The 22,293-nt window shown below is 43.6% G+C and overlaps 1 protein-coding gene across 5 annotated transcripts in view; it reads right to left on the reverse strand.

Moving 5' to 3' along the window:
• The window catches only part of PROX1 (prospero homeobox 1), an 82,543-nt gene that overhangs the window by 10,337 nt on the left and 49,913 nt on the right, over positions 1 to 22,293 (reverse strand). The window lies entirely within an intron of this gene.

Raw genomic sequence — 22,293 nt, forward strand, 5'->3', positions numbered from 1 at the left:
ATAAATAAATAAAGTTATTGTTGCTCTAGTTCCAGCTAGTCCTGAAAGCCCAGCAAAGAAATAAGGGTATCTATTAATGATTGTTAGCTGTTTTACAAGGAACACCTACCAAAGTCCCCTTCCAATAGCCTGGTTGAGAAGTTGCTTTGTTTGTTGTGCTCCCGTAACATTTTCTTGCACTCAGACATTATAGCCCCCCTTCAACATGAGTGTTCAAATAAAAAAAAAAACACCCTTATGCTTCCGGTGTGTGCCTGTGTTGCGACCATGGACCCAGGTTCTTTCTGACACATTAGGTTTCTAAATGACAACGCCAGTCTATCTGGCGTATTGGAAATCATTGCACACGGACGGGCGGCTTCCGGCGGGTTCTGCGACTGTGGGTTGGAGAAAAGTGCCCTTTGTCATGAAGGCAACTTCCTCTCTAAATCATCTCCTTTTCATTCATTTGTTTTGCAAGTTGAATCTATCCAGCCAAGCGGGTGTAGTGCTGTTGAGTTGCATGGAGCTTACTGCCCGCAGGAAACTCTTACGGTATGATTTACGGCAGATTCAAGCCCATTTCGTCATGCCCACCCCATGAAAGTGGCTACTTACAATGCAACTCTTGTCAGCAGAGCTTCTGAAGACCTGCGACTGCACATGCCAGCAGTGGGAGTGGCCAAAGGCACACAGCCTCCCCCCCGCCCCTCTTCTGATGATGGTCCGTGCAAAAGAGCGGAGGAAGGGAATTACTGTCCCTCCCTGCTCAGCAGATGATACATTTGGGAGGGGATACCTTGCATCCTCATTAGATGCTTAAACCTCTCTCTGTCCACCCTAGATCAGGGTCTAATCTAGATATATTTCCTTTTGTCAAAATTGGTGAGATGTTGCGTGGGTGGTGGGGGCATAAACAATTGCTAGGCCGGTGTGTAATCTGCTCGATGAGCCAGATAGATAGTTTGACCTGATTAAGCCAACTTTTTATGAACAGCTCACGATTGCTCTATGCATTTTGGGGCATAACCCACTCAAAGGACTTTCCTGAAGACGTGGACCACCGGTCTGTAATTTCAGATCTGGCTAACAAAACCCTTTCATTCCAGCTGCTCTTAAAGGAGTTTGTCCACCTTCTTCACACTTCATACAGGAGACCTTAAACGTCTCCTCCTGTAACAAAGCGCTGAAAGCTTTCTCGCCCGTTGTAGCAGATGACACAGCAGTGATCTAGGAGCCAGGTTTTGCCATGAGGCAGACATGTGATTAGCTGCTGCTGAAGTCAGTGGGAGTTGCTTGCATGCGCTAGAGGGTGGAATTTGGACCCAAACACTGAGTGTCATTTGCAAATGGCATATTGACTCATAATACTGAAGGAGTGAATTGCAAAGAGAGACCCGGGCGGGGGGGGGCATTCAATATTCAGGATTGGAAAAAAAGTCTGTTTTTTCTAGGGAAAAATAGTTCAACAACACACCACTGTGTTTGACTCTTTAGTCATATAAACACTAAAAGAGCTAACAATTTGATGTTGGTGCTTGTAGGGATCTACAATCAGAGGTTGTGTAGTTCTAAGAATCCTTCCCTTGAAAGCGACAGCTCTTGTTATTGTCCAAATCTGATTATGGAGGGCTGGGAGTTTGGAGAGGGTGGGAGGTATTTGCCAAATGTTATGGGAAGATAACAAATATTTGATAAATTAAGTCAAATATTTTTCTGTAGGTTTGGTTAAGTATTCAAAAACAACAGACATTTTCTGTTGTGCTACAGATTAGAAAAGAGAATTTAAGTGTCCTCATAAAAAAGGAGTCAAGGATGGCATAAAAAGACAAGGGAATTTACTATGGCTGGGATGGAGAAGCTGTGGTCTCAAAATGTGGATGAACTACAACTCCCATGACCCCTAACTACTGGCCATTCTGGCTGCGGCTGGTGGGAATTGGAGTCGAACATATGGAGGTCACAAATTCCCCATTCCAGTTCCAGGAAGCTGCCTTATATGGAGCCGGACTGTTGGTCTATCTAGCTCAATGTTGTCTACAGCAGTGATCTTCAACCTTGGGTCCTCAGATATTGATGGACTACAACTCCCACAATCCCTAGCCAATCTAGTCCATGGTCATGGATGATGGGATGATGTTGTCTAACAACATCAGGGCAGGGACCTGGGGTTGAAGAACACTGGTCTACACAAACTGGTAGTGGTTCTCTAGGTTTTCAGGCAGGGTTCTTTTCTAACTGGAGATACCAGAGATTGAACTTGGGGCCTTCTGCATGCAAGGTAGATGCTGTAGCACTGAGTTGTGATGGTAAGGCAGCCCATCAATGTCTAGTCTTGATTGGCAGGGATTGTGGTGTGGTGATGAGTCTTACAGCTCTTTGTTGCCCCCAGCCCTTTGCCAGTAGCCTTCCACAACCTGTGCCCATCCAGATGTTGCTAGACTACAACTCCCATCAACCCACTGGACATAAAGGCTTGGGCTGATGTGAACTGCAGTCTGAAGCATGTGGTAGCTTTGGAGGAGGCCATGCTAGACAAGCAAATGAACAAGCAAACAAACCAGTATCACAGAAGCGGGACATCATTCTAGAGAATATATGGAACTCCTATTTAATTGTTTGTTTGTTTGTTGAATTTACATAGCGTCCAAACCTGCAGGTCTCAGGGTGTTTCACAGGAAAACTCCTACAGAACAAATGTGTGTGTGTGTGTGTAAAAAAAACCCAGATCTCTAAAGGAAGAAAAGCTGAATGGATTCTTTGCAATAACTTTCACTGAACGTGCTGGAGGGAAACAATGGGAAAGAGAAGTGACAAAGGCTGTACAGCCAAATAACACTTGCCCAAGTGTTCCTAAAGAACTCAGTTTGCAACTTTGATATCTCAGTGCACCCACCCACCCACACGCATGCGCGCGCACACACACACACCACTTTTGGTAAGCAAATTTAAAATTTAGATTTTACTCATTTCTCCATCCAAATGATGCCAGGAATAGTTTGCCAGAGGTTATTCAGAGGATGTGACAAACAAACAAATGTGACAGTGATTGGGTACGGGGCCACATAAAGTCTGTAGTGGATGGCGTTGTGGGTGGCAATGCTCACTTTAATTCTAAAAGTCAAGTGACTAGTGCTTACCAGGAGGGAGAAGGGGAGGGCCAAGGCAGTGGGGAGGTCAGCATGATGCAAACACACTGACAGTAGGGCTGGATTGACTCCGCTGGAGGGTTTTCACTGTGCCAGCCTCCCTGCCGCCTTGCCCCTCTCCCTCCTGGTAAGCAGCAGCAACTCAGCTGTCAGGAGGTCAGGTAAGCACCGCCTCTCCCCTGCACGCCAGCCGCTGCCGCTTACAGGAACTGCTAGAATAGTAGGAAACAGAGGGCAGGAATAAATGGATGCTATGTGAAGTGTAAACAGCAGGGCCCTTCAAGGGTCTGCGGACTCTTACTGTTAACTTGATGAGAGGCGAATAGTAAGGTAGCCAGGTTTGGAGATAACCCCAGATTATTCAATTATAGCAGATCATTAAGAGCTCCTACAGCTTCTCTTCAAAACAGATGAGGCGCTTCAAGCTTCAGATGAAATTCAAAGTAACTCCTACGACACTAAAGAATCAGGTGCCTGATTTCATGACTTTAGATTATGAAATTTTAGATTAATCTATGCAGCTTGAGTTGCTTCATCTCTAAAAGAACAACACAGTGCTGTAAAGAGAAACAGGCCTGGGGCCAAATGTGACCCTCCAAGCCTCACAAGATTCTCCCCAGCCACACACACTCTCCAGGCAACGACTCTCCCTGGCCTTGCTTCAGATGTTCCCTGAGTACTTTTGCCTGGGTGAAAAGTGTCCTTGAACTCTGGTAACGCCTCTTGCTTGCCTGGATGGAAGACAGAGGGGTGTGTGTGTGTGTGTGTGTGTGTGTGTGTGTGTGTGTGTGTAAACCAAGGCAATTGTACAAAGATAACTTTTGCCTTTCGCACTTTTGCCTTTCGCCCTGCCTGCCAGTGGAAGGGTGCCCCATAGGGAATGTGGTCCTGAAAACTATACCCCACTCCTGCTGTAAATAAAATAAAATAAAATACCAGAAAGGACAACGTCAGAGTTGACTGAAACATACGGCGCATATATGGGAGATAGGGAGGAACCTTGGGATTGCAAATAGCTTGAGAAAACATCACGCAATAACAGCTTTTATAGGTAAATTTGCCAAATCCTGAGTACCTTAGAACCTTTGTCTATCAAACTCCCCTCCTTCGTTCTGAGGAAACATATGCAAAATGAGTGGCTGCCTACCCTATGTTTCCAAAGGTTTCAACAGTCTTCAGCCATTCCAGACCTGGTCTATTTTTATTGTCCATCCAGCTTGCTTCTTCATGCCAGGGAGCCTTAGCTTATTCCTTTGTGTTGCATATTATCCTAATAGCCAGGGTTTAGCTTGAGCCAGGGCTCAGCAGACCTAAAGCTCTGCGACCTGTTTTCCATACCATGTGAATTAGATGGATTCTGCTATTTCTTTTTAACAAAAAAAAAGAGCTTCTGGGCCTATGCAGAATGCCTTTCCCTCACCACTGACTAACCACAACCAGTATGTCAAAATTTCCAGGTCAGGAGATGCAACTTCAAGGCTTGTTTTGAGCCTGAGAGACTATCTTTTGAAATAAAGCACTCCTCACAGCTTAGTCGTTGCTGACCCCCCTCCCCCCATTCCCCATCACAAAGTGTACAATATTTTCTTAAGAGAACTGCACATTCTGAGGCAAAGCACCTAATTGTTTAAATGGATGGGTGGCTAGATAGATTTCTCTCTCTCCAAGTGGGCAATTAAGCAGTCAGCTGTGCTAATTGCGTGTGTCTGGGGGTAGCTTTTGCCTGACCCTAAGTGATGATGACCTACTAAGTACGTCTTTACACCTAACATTGAACATCTCTCCAGCAGAAACATCTGCAGAAACAATGCCTCAGTGACAAATAAGACCCCCGTCCAGATTTCTTTTTATAGACTCAACAACAATCCCTAGTATGAACCCAGAACATTTTCCTAGCATCAGGTGGCTGCAGTCAATCAAGTAATAATACTTGACATTCGCCAGGAGGAAAGACAATGCTGAGAGGGGGAGCTAGGTGGTGGACTTCAGACTTAGACACGGTTGTCTCAGAAAAAAAGCCACACGTTGCTCCACTTAACCAACAGATCCCGGCCAGGAACAAATGGCTATATATGTCTACAACATGGCAGAGAAACCAGCAGTGCCTGTGAAAGTACTGGTGAAAAGCAACTGGTTATTTAGGGGGTGTCGAATAAACGAAAGAAGGAACATCCTGCCCAGTGTATACTGGTAATGGTTATCTGTGATCCTATGAGCTGGTTCAGCAATTCCTTATTATCCAGTCTTACAAATCGTCCAAGTCCCACTTAAGATGCACTATTTTCTCACCAGGAGGGAGGAGATGGGTTGCCTGGTAAAGGCCCTGCTCACTTGGTCGTTTATTACAGGAGCAACATCTCATAAAATGAAGTGATTTGAACCCTCTTAAGAGGAAATCTGTGGCCTATCATTGGATGCATTATCCCTGACCATGGTTCATGCTGGCTGTTGAAGTCCAGCTAAATCTGGAGGGCCAGCACCAGTTCCTCATCCCTGCTCATGAGCATTATTTAAATGCTGAGCGTTATTTTTCCCTCCGCCATCCAAAAAACAACAACCCCACATGGATGGTTTGGGTGGAAATGTCAACCAGCAAATGGAAACACATCCAGGAAGCGAAGCCAGATTCATATGCATAACTAGCCTTCCATGTGTGGAATCAATGTAGAGGTACACCCTGACATGAGAGCTGGTACAGCATTGTGGGTAGGCAGCAGACATTTCTATTTACCCAGGCCTTTGGACTGAGTGCTCTGCTGCTGCAAGATAGTGCCATAGGATTTGATATGTTTTTTAAACTATAAATACTGGTATTGCTGTTTTATTTTTCTGTTGTTTAGGCTGACCTTTGCTCCTACAAGGAAAGGTGGGGTAGAAACAGGATTTATGTACGTGTGTATGTATGTGTGGCCCTGGGGCCAGAGAAAGGGGTCTGGAGGACTGCGTTTATGTGCAGGGCCTGAGGTTCCTCTCCTCTGCCTTAGGCAAGCCACTCTCTTTCTTCCTCAGACTACTTACAGGTAGGTAGCCATGTTGGTCTGCCATAGTCGAAACAAAATAGAAAAATTCTTTCCAGTAGCACCTTAGAGGCCAACTAAGTTTGTCATTGGTATGAGCTTTTGTGTGCATGCACACTTCTTCAGATACATCGGATATATCTGAAGAAGTGTGCATGCACCCGAAAGCTCATACCAATGACAAACTTAGTTGGTCTCTAAGGTGCTACTGGAAGGAATTTTTTTATTTTGTTTCCTCAGACTACCTAATCACCAACATGGAGATATCAGTGCTAATCAACATTACAGGGTTACAGGCAAGCTTACAACAAGATAATGCACATGAAGCGCTTTGAACACACACATGTCCTATAGAAATGCTTAATAATAATACTTGGAGTAGCCGTATTCTATTGTACAGTCTGGATATACTGTTTGCTGTACAATGGGAACCTGCCATTTCCTATAAGGCCATTGGTTAGAACTATTTGCTTGCATCTGCAGCTGGATAAAAAGCTCATCTGACTCTACCATACAGAATTCTAGGGCTCCCAGACTACGTGTCACACAGTCAACTCCACTGCTACAAGGCAGAGAAACTGGCTCTCTTAATTCCTACTTGTCAGTCATCTTATGACATACCTCAATATGGAGACAATCAGAGAGCAAACCAATTGAAACGACACACAAATGAGTGAAACCACTTGCTAATATGGGGGTAGAGTAGGAATTTAGAAAGCTGCCTTCTGCCGAGTCAGGCCAGTGGTTCATATAGCTTCATATTGTCCACTCTCCTAGGACTGCAGGGAAGAGTATCTCGCAGTCCAGAGGCGGAGGATTGAACCCAGGACCTTCTGCATGTAAAGCAGATGCTCCACCAATGAGCTATGGAGCTTCTCTTCCCAACCTTACATGGAACCAAGCAAACCGGAGTAAAGCGTTTCCTACATTGGCTCCCAGTACGTTTCTGAGCACAATTCAAAGTGTTGGCCATTTAAAGCCCTAAATGGCCTCAGTCCAGTATACCTGAAGGAGTGTCTCCACCCCCATCGTTCTGCCCGGACACTGAGGTCCAGTGCCGAGGGCCTTCTGGTGGTTCCCTCACTGCGAGAAGTCAAGTTACAGGGAACCAGGCAGAGGGCCTTCTTGGTAGTGGTGCCCGCCCTGTGGAACGCCCTCCCATCAGATGTCAAAGAGAAAAACAGCTACCAGATTTTTAGAAGACATCTGAAGGCAGCCCTGTTTAGAGAGGCTTTTAATCTTTAATTGATTATTTTATTCTTCTGTTGGAAGCCGCCCAGAGTGGCTGGGGAAACCCAGCCAGATGGGCAGGGTATAAATAATAAATTATTATTATTACTACTACTACTACTACTTTCTTATAAAGTTATCAACTAGTCTTTAAGATATTAGTCTCTCTCCAAACTCTGACTTGCCACATCCTGTATAAAATTCATTGCACTATTCGAAACTGTTCTGAACACTTTGCCAGAGGCTTCACAAGACCCGCTCATCACATTGTGTTAATCGTTCTTACCAAAAACAAAACAGTATCAGACATGTATATGATATTACATTTGTTTTGATATATTATATTGTGTAAGCTGCTTTGCCGTCGCTTCCCGAAGAGATGCGGGGTATAAGCTGCCAAATAAAAATGATAAAGAAATGTCAAAAATCATGAAAATGTGTAATTTTCACTTCTCCTAAAACTAGTTGCATGAATCGTCCAGAAGCTACCTTGTTCTGCTTTTCCTAACAAAACGTAACTTTTCGAGCCAATCTCTCTCTTAAACCTCACAGGGCCTTGGAGCTGCTTTAGGGAAAAGTTTTCAAATATGTGCTGAATGGCTTTCTTTTTTTTCCAGAGGGGAAAAAGGGTTTCACTCCAACAATTTGATGTGCTCAGACACTTATCCAGTGGCTGCGCTGCTAAATTTATCAAACTGAAGTAGAATTTCCGTTTTAAGTCACCAGGTTTGGAACAAAGAGTGTAGACTGGCACAGAAATTCACTGACATCATACTCAACATGGGGAACCCACAACGAATCAAGCAGCAAAGGGTTACATTTCCCTGGTTTGCCAAAAAATAAACAGTGTCTCCTACTTGAAATTAGGGCACACAGGGTGAGAGTTTGGGCTGTGTGTGCGCTTATGATGTTCCACAGGCTGGCACTGAGCCTTCACTGCCGACAGTTGTTTTCTTGTTATTTCTTTATTTTTATTTTTCGCCTGTGCAGCAAAGACTTTCTCCCCCTCCTCCCCCTCTGCCCCCCTCCTTCTCCTCTTCCCAGTTGCTTTACCTTCAAGGATGATTTGTTTTATTAAACTGACTGTCCCCAGCCTCTGCAGTACATAATAAAAGCCTGACATAGCAGCCTGCCTGCCTTCTGTGTCCTGCAGATACTCATCATAAGTGTCAGGACATACCAAGGTTAGCGGTCACTGGAAGTGTGCTGGCTGGCTCGAGCCTTTGCCAAACATGCTTGGCAGCTGAATGAATGTCATAGAGAATAGAAGGGGAATTACAAAGGTTAGAGGGAAGACAGCCTCGCCTTCACTTTCTTTCTTTCTTTCCTTTCTTTCTTTCCTTCCTCCTCTCTCCTCTCCACCTGGCTCCCCACTTGTTTTCCCCTTCTGGAAACTGATTTTTCACACCCTCCTGAAAGAAACATCAGCTTGTACAGGGAATCGTTACTCAGTCCCTTAAAACTTTTTCACCGTCAAACAAAGCTTTTCCTTTTTGTGGAAGGGGGCTGGTGCTGTGCCTATTTTTAGGCACTCATGCCTTTATTGTCTTTTCACTGGTGCCCCAAGATGCTTGCAATTTTGTAATTTTAAGGAGAATGAACTTGGTTCACGAAGTTAACACGCTTTATCGCTTAAATGGTGGAGCTTGCCTCCTTAAGATTATTAACATGCTCCCCTCCCCAATTTTTCTTTTAGACCCATGTGTCACTCTTTTATGGACAAGTTGTGGTGTGCAGCCTCTGCTGAAATGAACAGAAAGTGTACCATTGTGCAGTGCCTGTGCATTCTGAGGACTGCTTGTGCAGGAGACCTTCCCACTGCACTTTCAAACCCACCACCACCACCACTAGCGCTGCCCTCTAGATTTAATTGTCATTAAACTCAGAAGGAAGGAAAAGTCAGGGTGATATGAAGATCGTCGTCATGTCAAAACTGATCTCCTGGGGAACTGCATTTTGTTTTTTTGACTATAAAAGGGCAATAAAATGCTGACTGTAAGAAGACAATGTCAAGGAGAAAAGGGTATTGGTATTTTGGATACTCTTGACTGCTCGCCTTGGAGAGAGAGTTATTCTTGTCACAAACCCTTTTGTCTGCATCTGCTGACTGCTTGCCTGTAGCCAGCAGCATACTTTAACTGTTTTGTCACCTCCTAACATCACACGCATCAGCTGTTGTGCTTTTGTTACGGGTATTGTCAAACTAATCCACTGTGGCTGTTCTAGTGTGCAGTAAATAAAACAGAAACTGCTTCTCAGACAATTCTGCATGAATATTTCAGATGGCTTTTACAACTCTGATTCACAAAATAAAAAGGCACACAAACGCAAAACTAGACTTGGATGCCTTAAAGCTAATTGCATGTGGCCACTTCAATTGTTTTGGAGTAGATAATAAAGAGCTGCTCTTTTCTGTCCTTAACTTTTGAGTGTAGCTCTTTAGATTTAAAAAGATCTAGATAATGTGGTTTTTATGTATGCTACTTAGAGGGCTGGCTTTCCTTAATTTCAGCGGTTTATCTACCGTATTTATTTTCTAAAATAGGCAACATTTCACAGTCTAAGGCTACATAAATCTTCTCAAATGCAAGTCCCACCCAGGCTTCCTTCCCAGGTGAGACGTATAGGATTGTAGCCTAACAGTCAAATCCTATACATGTTTATTCAGAAGCAAGTCCCTTTGAGGGTAAATCTTTTCCCGATAGAGTGGCTGAGTTTCACAGTATTAATTCGGAATGTGTGTGAGAGAGTGTGTTTTCACAAATGAATTTATTTTAAAAATGGAAGAAATATAGTGCAATTAGATACAGCTGTATTTCGGGGAGTTGCACCTTCATTTTAAACGCATTTGCTGGGAAGTGACCTTTGTTTGCATAGAAGCACATGTGGCCAGGTGCCATGTTGGGCCTGGAAGGGTTTAAGCCAGGTCCACAACTAGGGAAGCCACTTCCCTTAGTAACACACTCGGTCCTGAACACCTTTTTAAAAAGGTTTGTGTGAGGTATCAATGGGAGTCCTTGGAGAATCTTTTTCTAAAGGACAAAAACCAAACTATATCTATATATATTTGCAAGGTCATTTAAGACACCCTGCAGGGATATGACCAGCACAATTTCATACACAGCCCCCAAATACATGCACACCAAAATTAATAAGAAATAACACACACACACATTTGCCAGACATCATGAGTTGCTGCTTTCCAGAAAGTGAAATTTGAATACTGGGAAACAGGCATTCCTTCAAATATAAATGCTTATTTTTAAGAATAATAATTTAACATGTATAAAGTATTTTTAAACTACCATGCCCCGGTAAATATTAGCAAGAACAATGTAGGATAAGTCAGTATTATTAAACCCAAAATCTGCCCATCAAGGGGTGACAGAGGTAAGTGTTGCTATTCTCAAAATAAATGAATAATAAAATAACCCAACATCTGCCGAGCACTTTCAAGTATCAAAAGTGCTTCACAGGCATCATCTGGTTGTAATCTTGACACAACAACCCTGTGAGGTAAGTCAGCATTACTGTCCCTCAGGCTGAGGCCGAAAAGAGAGAGAAGCATGCAGAAGGGCCTAGTAACTTTGGGCGGAGCCAAACCACACATTTAAAACACATGGCTTCCCCCAAATAATTCTGGGAAGTGTGGTTTGTTGAGGGTGCTGGTAATCGTGGGGGGGGACTACAGTTCCCAGGATTCATTGGGGCGGGGAAGCCATGTGTTTTAAATGTGTGCTGGATGTGCTTTAAACGTATGCTATGAAATCTGCCCTTTATGACCGAGGCAAGATTCAAACTGGGGGCTTCCCTGTTTATAGCTCAGTCTCTTGGCTACTCTTCTCAAGACAAGCCATAATACGCAGGCTCCTCTCCAGTGAGGGCTATTAAAACTGTTTTAGTACCGACCACCTTAGTGAAGTCACACAGGGGTGGTATGAAGCGAAGAGAGAAGCCCGTGCCTTGGGGGGCGGGGGGAGGCATGAGGAAAAGAGGCAAACAGTTGAAGTACTTTTTACCGAGCATTCATTCACCCTTGTGTGCACATGATTCTTCTAAACAAACTCTCCTATCCCTGCTGTTTGTTGAGCAAATATTGATCAAGGAGAGAGATCTATCTCCCGACAGCAGTGACACAAGCTGGGGACTTGCACTACAGACAGAGTGGACTTAAAACAGATAAACTTGGAAGCTTAAGCAACGCCGAGTGTTAGGTAAAGAGGCAGGAACGAGGGACCCCTTTTCTCCTTCCAAGGGTATTGTCAAGAAAAGGGGGAGATTTTCTCTGCTCATAAACATCCTGGGGGACAATGCCATAGCTTATGTGCAACTGGAAGCCTAACAGCCTGATTCACAAACCCGCTAAATCAAAGTGTTCCTATTTAAGATGATTTAGGCCATGCATGGGATTAGGTGAGCTTAAAATCAAGTTTGCCAGTTTAATTGGTCTGAGGTTCAGCTTCAAAGTGGCTTGTCTTGTGTCCCCCTCCTTCTTACCGCTGAAGTGGTAATGGATTCCTATCTGAAGGGATGGGGGCTGTGGATGGTCTCTCCTGAATGCGTGTGCACTTGGGCACTACAAAATCTGCACAGCAGAAATAACTGAATTGAAATCCCTGAACTTCAGTTATCAGATAATCTCTTCATTGCCCCGCTGAACTGTGTTGCTTTAAAGAAACAGTGCAACCACAAAGCCCAACGTAAAGGGAATTCCCATTTATTGGCACGTCAAAAACTAAATGCAAGCAGTTATTTGTAACCACATTCCAGAGGAATCCCCTCAGAAGGACTGAAATCTTAAGGGATCCATCATTATGGGATGCATTCTGCGGCTACCACACATCCAGCAAGGTGCTTTTTTTAAAAAAAAAATTGCCGAAAGAATCATGCATGGTGGTCCCTTTCAAGCAGCAAGATGAGATGAACATGCCACCTTGTGCAAAACTCCATTGCACGGTGGAGAAGTGGGCTCTTAGAACCCATCTCATAGGCCTGAGCTGAAACCATTTTCATTTTTGCTGTACCCCTGATTTGGACAATTCACACATAGCTCCCCCTATAGAAATATTCATTTACTTTTCAGCAGTTGCACTCATTGTTCTATCCTTTCTCATGACCTAACATCGTTTCTTAAGAGGAGCCTGTGGGATCAGGCCAATGGCCCATCTAGTCCAGCAACCTGTTCTCACAGTGGCCAACCGGATGCCTGGGGAAAACCCTTAAGTAAAACCCGAGCACAAGAGCACTCTGTCCTCCTGCCATCTCCATCAGGTGGTATTCTGAAGCATTTCTGCCTCTGACGATGGAGGCAGAGCATAGCTATCATGGCTCATAGCCACCGGTAGCCTTATCCTCCATGAATTTGTCTAATCTTTTTTTAGAAGCCATCCATGTTGGTGGCCATCAAGGCTTCCTGTTCGAATAAGTCAGTAGTTTAACTATGTGTGAAGAAGAGCTTTCTTCCTTGCTGCACATCTTCTTAGCTGCACGGACCTAATGCTTCGATTTCCCAAAGTGCAGAGAAGATAAATGGAACCACAGACGGCTCTATTTCATTTTCGGCTCAAAGCATCCCACTCGCTGCATAAGATTTGTCACTGGCAAAGATGGAAAGAATAGAGGAAGAGCCTCAGCTGAAGGGCTATAGCCAATAGTAGAAGGCCCCAGGTTCCATGCCTGGCATTTCCAGCTAAAATGATCCAGTAGCAGCCCACAGAATGCATTTCAATTATGTCAGAGATCCAGCGTGCCGTAGTGGATTTGGTCTAGGGAGACCTGGGTTCAAATCCCTACACATGAGGCTGCATGACCAAGTGGCCATTTCTTAGCCAAGCCTCATAGCTGCCAAGTTTTCGCTTTTCTCGCGAGGAAGCCTATTCAGCATAAGGGAAAATCCCTGTAAAAAAGGGATAACTTGGCAGCTATGCCAAGCCTGCCTCACAAAGCTGTTGTGAAGATACAATAGGAGAAACCCCACGTGAACGTCCTGAGATCCTTGGAGACAGAGCGGGATGCAAACTAAAAATAGTTTAGTTGCTCCCTCACCCCAAACTCCTTTAGCTCAGTTGTTCCAAACTGAGCGGACGTTCAAAACTTAAGTGTCAAATGTAAAATTGACTCTGAAAATAAAACCCAGTTCTCTGCCTCAGCAGCCCAAGGATGCAGCCTTCAGTCTAATATCGTGCAGGTGGCAAGTAGGGGAAAATGGAGAATGGGGTGACAGAGAGAGAGAGAGACAAAGGGTGGCCCATTCAGTTTCAGCTCTCCCTACAGCCACCTCCCACTGACTTTGACTCCCTCTGGCTCCCAGCATATGGTCCTAGGCAGTTTGCTCCCGAATGAATGCAGCCCTCGTGACTGATGGCCGTCTGAGAAATCTTTTAAAGAATTTCTCTGTTTCCCCCATATTATCACAGAGTTGGAAAGGAACCAGTGGATTACCTTGTCTAACCCTCTGCCCTGAGGCAGAACATACTTTACTTAAAAAGAAGCCTGCACAGATGCATGTCAAGCCTTATTGTGACAACCTCATGGAAAGGAAATTCTACCCCCTTTCTAGACAATTTGTTCCTCTGCTAAACCAATCTGAACTGTTAAGAACTTATAAGGCCTGTTGGTTTCAGCGAGGCAGTGAAAGACATGCTCTTCCTAAGACTTAGCCTACATCTTGTTTTCTTCTTAAAAAACCAACCGCCTAAACCAATCAACATTTTTAATTAGGCTCCCTAAAAAACTGGCAGTGATCATTTCAGTTGTATCTTTCTATACTTTTAACCAGAAATAAACTATATTTTTTGAGGTGGAGCATCCAGGGATGTTTGCAAGGCCTGCATCGAAGGACCAGTTGATTTCATTAGCAACATCAAGTTCAAGTGCCCATGGCCTTCTGGATGTTGCTGGATTACAGCTCCCATCATCCCTAACCACTAGCCATGCTGACTGGGGCTGATGGGAGGTGGAGTCCAACAACATCAGGAGAGCCAGAGGCTCCTCCTTGCAGCTGGACAAAATAATTTCAAACCACAAACATGACATTGGCAGAATGAAAAAAAAATCCCTTAAAATCCAAAACATATCAGGGAGAAGGGTTCAGTTTAGCACTGATCATGGCATGTAAAAAGATTTCTTTCATGGAAATTCAACTGTTCACTATCACAGTCTAGGAAAGGATTTGTCCATTGTGCTGATAATATAAACTGTTCGCCTATACTGTAAGTCAAACTGATTGAATAGGTCTTGCTATCACAACCTTTGGTGCCTACACCTGAACACCACAGAGTTTCATCATGAGATCAACAGATTATGCAAGAGGAAACAGAAACATTAAATAGTTTGTTGTTTTTTGCGCAAGCCTCAAACATGCACGCCCGTCTCCCCTTCACATATAAGGGGAGACTTAAAAGTTTCTGTCCCTGGTTTGTTGTAAACTGCAATATCCTGTTTCACCTGAACAAGGTTCCTGGTTTGTTATCCAACGTGTGGACGTCTCAACTTGTGGGCTTCTTGAGGCTAGTTGGTTACCCACTGTTAGAAACAGAATGCTGGACTAAATGGTCCTTTCAGTTTATGTCACAGGAACTGTCTTAAGCTCTTATGGTTTGTGGAAACCACACTTTCCTGAGTTGGGATGAAACTGGGAACTGTGGTTTACAACAGATCAGGATTAGAGAGTGATAACCATTCATATTCAGAGTAACAAACAAATGAACTTTAAGTCTGTTGATTTTGACTAACACCAGATATCACTGAGAAGCTTAAAATTTCATACTCTCACTTGCCAAAGAAAGTGTGCAAGCTCAAGGCTCATGTTGACAAACCATGATTTGTTTTAGCGTTTTTAGAGCGGTGTTAGAAAATCTCTGGAAACAGTAAAACTAAGCAAAGTATACAACTGTAACCTAATGCTGTGTTGCATTACAAATGTACCCAGGGTAAACACACTTGTAGGAAACAGCTATATAGTTCAAGGCTAGCCTTTCTTTGAAAAAACAAACCCTGAATGTTTCATCAGTCTTAGCACAAGAACTAAGAGCAATAACACTCTGTCTCATATTTTACAAAGCTTCAAAAGAACAATGTCCCATTGAGTAAAATTCAGCAGCATTCTGTAAACATTAATTTAAGGAAATCAATAAGCTCTGTGAGCTAAAGGCATATTACAAGATAAACTGGCCCAGAGCTAGTTGGTCAAACAGATTTTAGTTTTCTCGGCCAGATAAAGATGGTTTCAAAATGGGGCTAGCGTGTCGCAACCAAGGTTTGAAAGCTATGTGGCCTTCAAACAGTCTGCTTGTTCCTACTACAAAGCTGGACAAACATACTTTAAATATGATAAGACTGGCCATGATTCGTTTGCTTAGCAGTTTTATATAAAAGTAGAATTGTTAGCCTGGGAAGCTTCTCACACTTGCTCTCAAGTCACAATTCTCAACAAACCAATTTCAAGAGCTCAGGGTTTTAGATTTTATCGCTTTAACAGAAGACCTCTTTTTTGTTTTTAACAGCAGAGAGTTTACAGGTCCATCTTTATTCATGTTCACCTGGTGGGCAACATGCTGTCCTGCCAAACAGAAAAGCTCAGATCTCTTGTGGATTGGAGATCAGAGGTCTCTGGTTGGTGAAAGCTGCTCACGTTGCAGAGCTGAACTGCACAAGGTCATGTCAATGGGAGGTAAACAGGTAGCAGGGAGGGCAGGCTGGCAGTCTCCTCCTTGGATGCTGCAACAGGGGTTTCTCTTAACAGAGATAAGGGTGCATTAGGGGCAGCTGACTTGGAACTTCTGCAGCAGGGGGGAAAGTGCGAGACCAAGCAGAAAGGGAAGGTGGCATTCCAAGGTAAAGCAGCTCCAAGGGAATATGGATCCCCGCAATTTGGATGAAAAGGGGTGGGGGGCAAAGGAGGTGACGGGTATTAGAAACATGACAGATTAAAAATAAGGCAAGAGGAGGCTCCGATGAGAATGTTCTACTCCACAATCCAGTATGAACATTCAGAGAGCCCAGGAAGACATGGTATTTAAGGGCACGTATCCTTTCTCTAATTTAAAAGTGAAAAGCGGCCTCAAAAGACTGTAAATGGAAGTAGCTGCTGGCACCTTTCCCTTCTGGTGATCCTCCTGCTCAGAGCTGCCCCCAATCCTTACTGCAGGGTATTCTCCACTCCCCCTCTGTTCCTGTGATGAAGCTTGTTGGCTTGGGGGCTTCTTTTTAAATCCAAATAAAACATTAGAGTGAAACCTTTTCATGTACAGTTTGAAGGCCTTGAGGTAGTCAACATGCACCTAACCCCTTCCCATCATCGTATGAGGGGAGGGATGTGTGTGAAATAAGCAGGGCTATACCGCATGTCCACACACCCCACCCCAACAATTCTCAATTTTCTAAATTAATGAGAAAAAAGCTGCAGTCAAAAATCATCAGAGATTAGCTATTTATCTATAATTTTATGTGTGCACTGCTTTGAGAGGTTTTCTTTCTTTTGTTTGTTTATCAAACAGTTTATACCTTCCCCAAGTAAATAAATCAGCGAAGAATGGGTGGAACTCTCAAGGGTGGCGTGTAGAGTTTTCATTGTGCTTGCCTTACTTTTGAGGCAGCCAGGGGTTTGTGCAAGTGCCTTTTCTTTCATTTTACAAATCATCTAAGAACATAAGAATCGCTAATGGCCCATCTAGTCTAGCACCCCAACCAGATGCCCTCAAGCAGCACCCCCAAACATAAGCGCTCTCTCCCTTCCTGCGATTTCCATCCACTGGTACCCAAAAGCATTGCTGTTTCTCCCTGCAGAGGGAATAATGTCAGAAAGTAGCCAGAACATACAATAGTTTGTTGCTTGTTAGCTCCTGCCTTCGCCTCCATTAGTCCTGACATCAACTCCCCTTTATCACCTGTACCGAGCAAAAATTGAATCTCAGCTAGTACAGGTAGGAGAGAGTAAGAAGAAGAAAAAAAGGGGGGGACCAAATCTATGGTGAAAGAGGGAAAGAATTTGCTGTAGTGAGTGCTTTTTTGTTGCCTGTAAGCTTTTCAAAAAGTATCGACATGTAAGGCTTTTTAAAAGGTATGAAGTGTGATCTGGGTAGGATTAAGATCGAGTAATCCTATTTAGAAGGCTTGAAGAGTCGGAGCTTTTTCGCACATCTTGTGTGCTGCTTCACTGATGGTCGCAAAGCTTCTATAGGTTTGGCTGGTCTTCCAGCAGTATATGCTCCCCACCCTGCATTTCCACAGACAAAAGAGGGTTCCACCTGGAACAAATTATTCATTAGGTTATCACAATGGTTTTGCAAAGGCCAGGGAAATTTTTTGCCACCTACTCACCATGCAATTGTGTTTATGAGATGCAGAGGACATCAGACTGGCCTGGGGCCAGCTTTGTCCCTTTTTAAAAGAGAGGGAGGGAGGGAGGGAGACTACTACTATGATACCACTACTAAAGTTTTAGCAATGTGCCAAATGTTGTGGATATGCCCTGGGAGGAGAAATTCATTCCTGTCTTGAAACCTTAAAGCAGGGGTCAGCAAACTTTTTCAGCAGGGGGCTGGTCCACTGTCCCTCAGACCTTGTGGGGGACCGGACTATATTTTTTTTGGGGGGGGGGGAATATGGACAAATTCCTATGCCCCACAAATAACCCAGAGATGCATTTTAAATAAAAGGACACATTCTACTCATGTAAAAACACCAGGCAGGCCCCACAAATAACCCAGAGATGCATTTTTAAGAAAAGGACACATTTTACGCATGTAAAAACACGCTGATTCCCGGACCATCCACGGGCCGGATTTAGAAGGTGATTGGGCCGCATCCGGCCCCCAGGCCTTAGTTTGGGAACCCCTGCCTTAAAGTCTAAATAGGATGGTAAAGACAAGGTGAGTAAGCAGGACAAGAAGCTTGATTAAAAAGAAATAAAAATGGGAAAAGGATAGAACAGGGATGTGGAGCCATTTTCACCTCAGGACCACATTCTTTTCTGAGCAATGTTCTAGGAGCTACATGTCAATGGTGGTGGATGGGCCGAGAGGCAAAAGTGGGCAGCACCAAAAAAAATGTGAATTTTGCCTTTGTACAGCACACTTGTTTCTACACACAGCCCTCTTTATCCTCCATCCAGGCAAGCAATTTTATCAATAGAGTTCAAGGACACACTCAATCTTGGCAAAATTGCTCAAGTAGGGCTGGTGAGGGGTGTGGCTTAGGGAGAGGAGCTGTGGCCTAAAGAGCACCCCCCTCTCCCAGGCCTGAGCTTCCTTATCCCTGGAACTGAACATTAACCTATAGTGGTACAGGAAAGTTTTACAGATGAAATGGCTTCTGGGAAGATATGGCCACCAACCTGAACAGCTTTAAAAGAGGGTTAGACAAATTCACAGAGGAGAAGGCTATCCATAGCTACTAACTCTTGACAGTTGTGTTCTGCCTTTTCTGTTGGAGGCAGAAAGCCTTTAAATACCACTTGCTGAGGATAGCAAGTGCAGAGAGGGGCTCTTGCACCCAGGTCCTACTTGCCAGTTTCCCATAAGCATCTGGCTGGTCACTGTAGAACAAGACGCTGGACTAGATAGGCTACCAACCAGATCCAGCTGGTTATTCTTATGTGGAAAAGAGAGGGAATTAGTCTGCAAGCCTGCGGGAGGATGTGTCCCAAGGCATAACCGAGCAAGGATGAATGGTATTGACATGGAAGGACTCGGATCTTGAAGTGGGAGAATAAAATGACAGGGAGAAACAGCAATGGAAGACCACCATGAGTTTAGCAAAAGGAAAATGAAGGAAAGAAAAGCATATATATATATATATATATATATATATATATATATATATATATATATGGTGCAACATTGCAGTTTAGAGCATACCCTATGAGTGGGAAGTCTCTAGTTAACAACTCAGCTGAGCTAGTAACTCACTGGGTGGCCTTAGGCAAGCCATTATTTATCAGCCATTTGCAATATGGGGATGAGAATTTTGGCCACCAGCTCAGCATTCCTGAGACAATATTAATCATGGGTGGGGACAGGGGAGAGGAATAAGGTGCTGAAATTTTACAGCAGCAACTGGGTGAGAACTGTAGTAACTGTCAATGATTTCCTAACAACTATTGAGGTTGGGGTTCCCCCCCCCTCAAAAGGATTAGCTACCCTGTTCCCTGCTCTTCCATCTTCTAACCCATCAGTTCTTATCTCCCATACCTGCCCGACTGGAATTTTTCTATCCACCATTTACAGCAGCAGCTGTAGCTAGTTCTGGTTGATTGTTCTAATATTGGTGCTGGTCAATGGCCAGCAATTCTTGGCATATCAATGAGTATGAAAATAATGTGTCCCTGGCTGGTGAGTGTGGGTCCCTCTTCACACTGTGTGACGGGTGGAGGTGTTTCCCAGATGCACAAGGATGTGCAGCTTGGCCCCGCAGGTAACCAATGCAGGCCCAGAGTCAAATCAGAAGAGAGGTGCAGCAGGAAGAGGATCCTAGACAAAGCATTTCCATCCTTGAGATGATGCTGGTCAGCGGAGAAAATACTGAACCACTGCAAGAAGTGCAGTTTCAGGGAACCAGGCAGAGGGCCTTCTCGGCAGTGGCATCCTCCCTGTGGAACACCCTCCCATCAGATGTCAATGAGATAAAGAACTACTTACACAACTTTTAGAAGACATCTGAAGGCAGCCCTGGATTGGGACGTTTTTAATATTTGATGTTATATTATGTTTTTATATGTGTTGGAAGCTGCCCAGAGTGGCTGGAGCATCCCAGCCAGATAATAAAACCATCATTACTATTATCATTATGGTGTGACTCGGGTATGTTCCTTGATCATTCTGCTTTTCTGGGGCCTGTCTCTTCTCTCACAACAGAAAAGCAACTTGGCCCACAGAGAAAGGCAGGGTCTGTGAGTGCCCGATACGATCAAAAAAGATAAGCCCACAGCGAAAGTGGATACGGTGCATTACAGTAGATTATGTTTATGAACTTTAATAAAGCTTTTTCTCTGCAGAAGGATTCTTTACGTGCCCCATATGGCAACACGGCACATTACAGTTAGCAAGTAAATCAAAAGCACTGTAGATGTACTTCCATAGTGGTAACCCTTGTTCCACTGGTTTTTGTTCCACATTTCTGCTTTACAATGTGGCCTGGGAAAACAGATAAAATCCCTTGACAATCAACACTCGCTCTTTTTCTAATCTTCTGCCGAATACCTCCTAGACTGAAACTCCCCAACTTAAAAGCTAAACTGCCATTGGGTCATTGTTATTGAATCAGAGAGTTGGAAGGAACATTGTAGATGATTGAAATACAACCCACTGCTCAGTGGAAGATTGGCAAAATAATTGCTGGATCAGGTCAATGGCCCACCTATGGCCCACCTAGTCCAGCGTCCTTTTCCTCACTCCTGTTTGCCTTCCTCTGGACATGCTCCAGTTGGTCAATGTCCTTCTCAAAAAATGAAAGAAGTTGTGTTGTAGTGGCAGCAGGACTAGCATTCCAGGTGCAAACAGATATTGCTTGAGTTGTCAATATTTTGGGTTAACTTCAGGAAGATCCACACCATACATTGAAAGCACATGACTTCCCCCAACTAGATGCTGGGAACTGTAGTTTTCCCCTAACAGAGCTAAAATTTTCAGCATCCAGAGTGACCTAAAGTCAACACAGTTTAAATCTATGATGTGGATCTGCCCTAAGTCATGTTCAGTCATTTAAATTAGTGTACTTTGACTGGCATTCAATGATATTTTCCTCACAGTCTTCTGTTCTGCTCCTGTTTAATGGTTATTGCACACAAACCACACCACACCTGGTATGCACATAATACTAAGCCATGGTTTACTGTAGTGATAATGCTAACCATAGTTAATAAATCATAATTAAAGCTGTAATCACTTAAACCTTGGTTTGTTACACACACCCCTTTCCCTCTTCAAAGAGATACAAGCCAGGGAAAACTAGGGAAGACTCAGGGCTCTGAGGCTTTTGAACAATAACAGATTCTTAATTTTAATTAAAGAGGAGGCCAGGGTACACATGTAATGGTAATCTATGGCTAATGTTAACAAAGCTTTATACCCAAACTACAAACCTTTGCTATGGTTAACAAGCTATCGTTACCAATAGTTAAGTTGGTAGGTTTCACACATAACACTAAACCACAGTTTAATGAATCATGGTTTAGCTTTGTGTGTGAACCAAACCATTACCAACCAACCAGATGCAAGAGTACTAGAAGAAAGGACTTGCACACTTTGTAGGCTTTCCCTGAAACTCTGAGCCTAATTCAATACCTAATTCTCACTAATGTTTCTAGGTTGTACCACTTCAGACTGGATTAGGTGCTCTTCTGCACAAAGATTTCTCTCCACACTGTGCAATGTAGAAGGTATCTTGGGGTTCTAGTAGCTATTTCGAATTAGAATCAATCATTCAGAAATACATGTTCTGATATGTTTCCAGACGTGTTACATCTTGATATTCTACTCACTGAGTTGTTTGCAATGGCTGTAAAAAGCACCCAGGCTTATTTTATTTTGTTCATTACATAAGAAGGGAAGAATAATTTGCAGAAGGCCATCTGTAGCCAGTAGTTTTTAACTCCAGAGCGAAGTCCCAAATCATCCAGTGGATCGAACTTCTCTTTCCAGTTTAGTCTGGCATGATAACCCACGCTCAGAAGTATCTTTTATAGAACTCTTATTTTCTAATCCCAATAGATCTTGCAATTTAAAATACCATATGTCAGATCTTATCAGCATTATACTAATATTGAGTTTTCATAGATTTCCTGTTTGAACCAGTTCGTAAAGACACCAGCAAAAAAAAAAGGGGGGGGGGGTAAGGATTAAGTTGAATGTTTATTCTTCTACCAGCTCAGTCCATAACCTATTTATTTAGAACAAACTACTTCAGTCTACAATGATTTA

The sequence above is a fragment of the Zootoca vivipara genome, chromosome 3 (genome assembly GCF_965207765.1).
Source record: "Zootoca vivipara chromosome 3, rZooViv2.hap1.1, whole genome shotgun sequence".
In the NCBI taxonomy this organism is placed as follows: domain Eukaryota; kingdom Metazoa; phylum Chordata; class Lepidosauria; order Squamata; family Lacertidae; genus Zootoca; species Zootoca vivipara.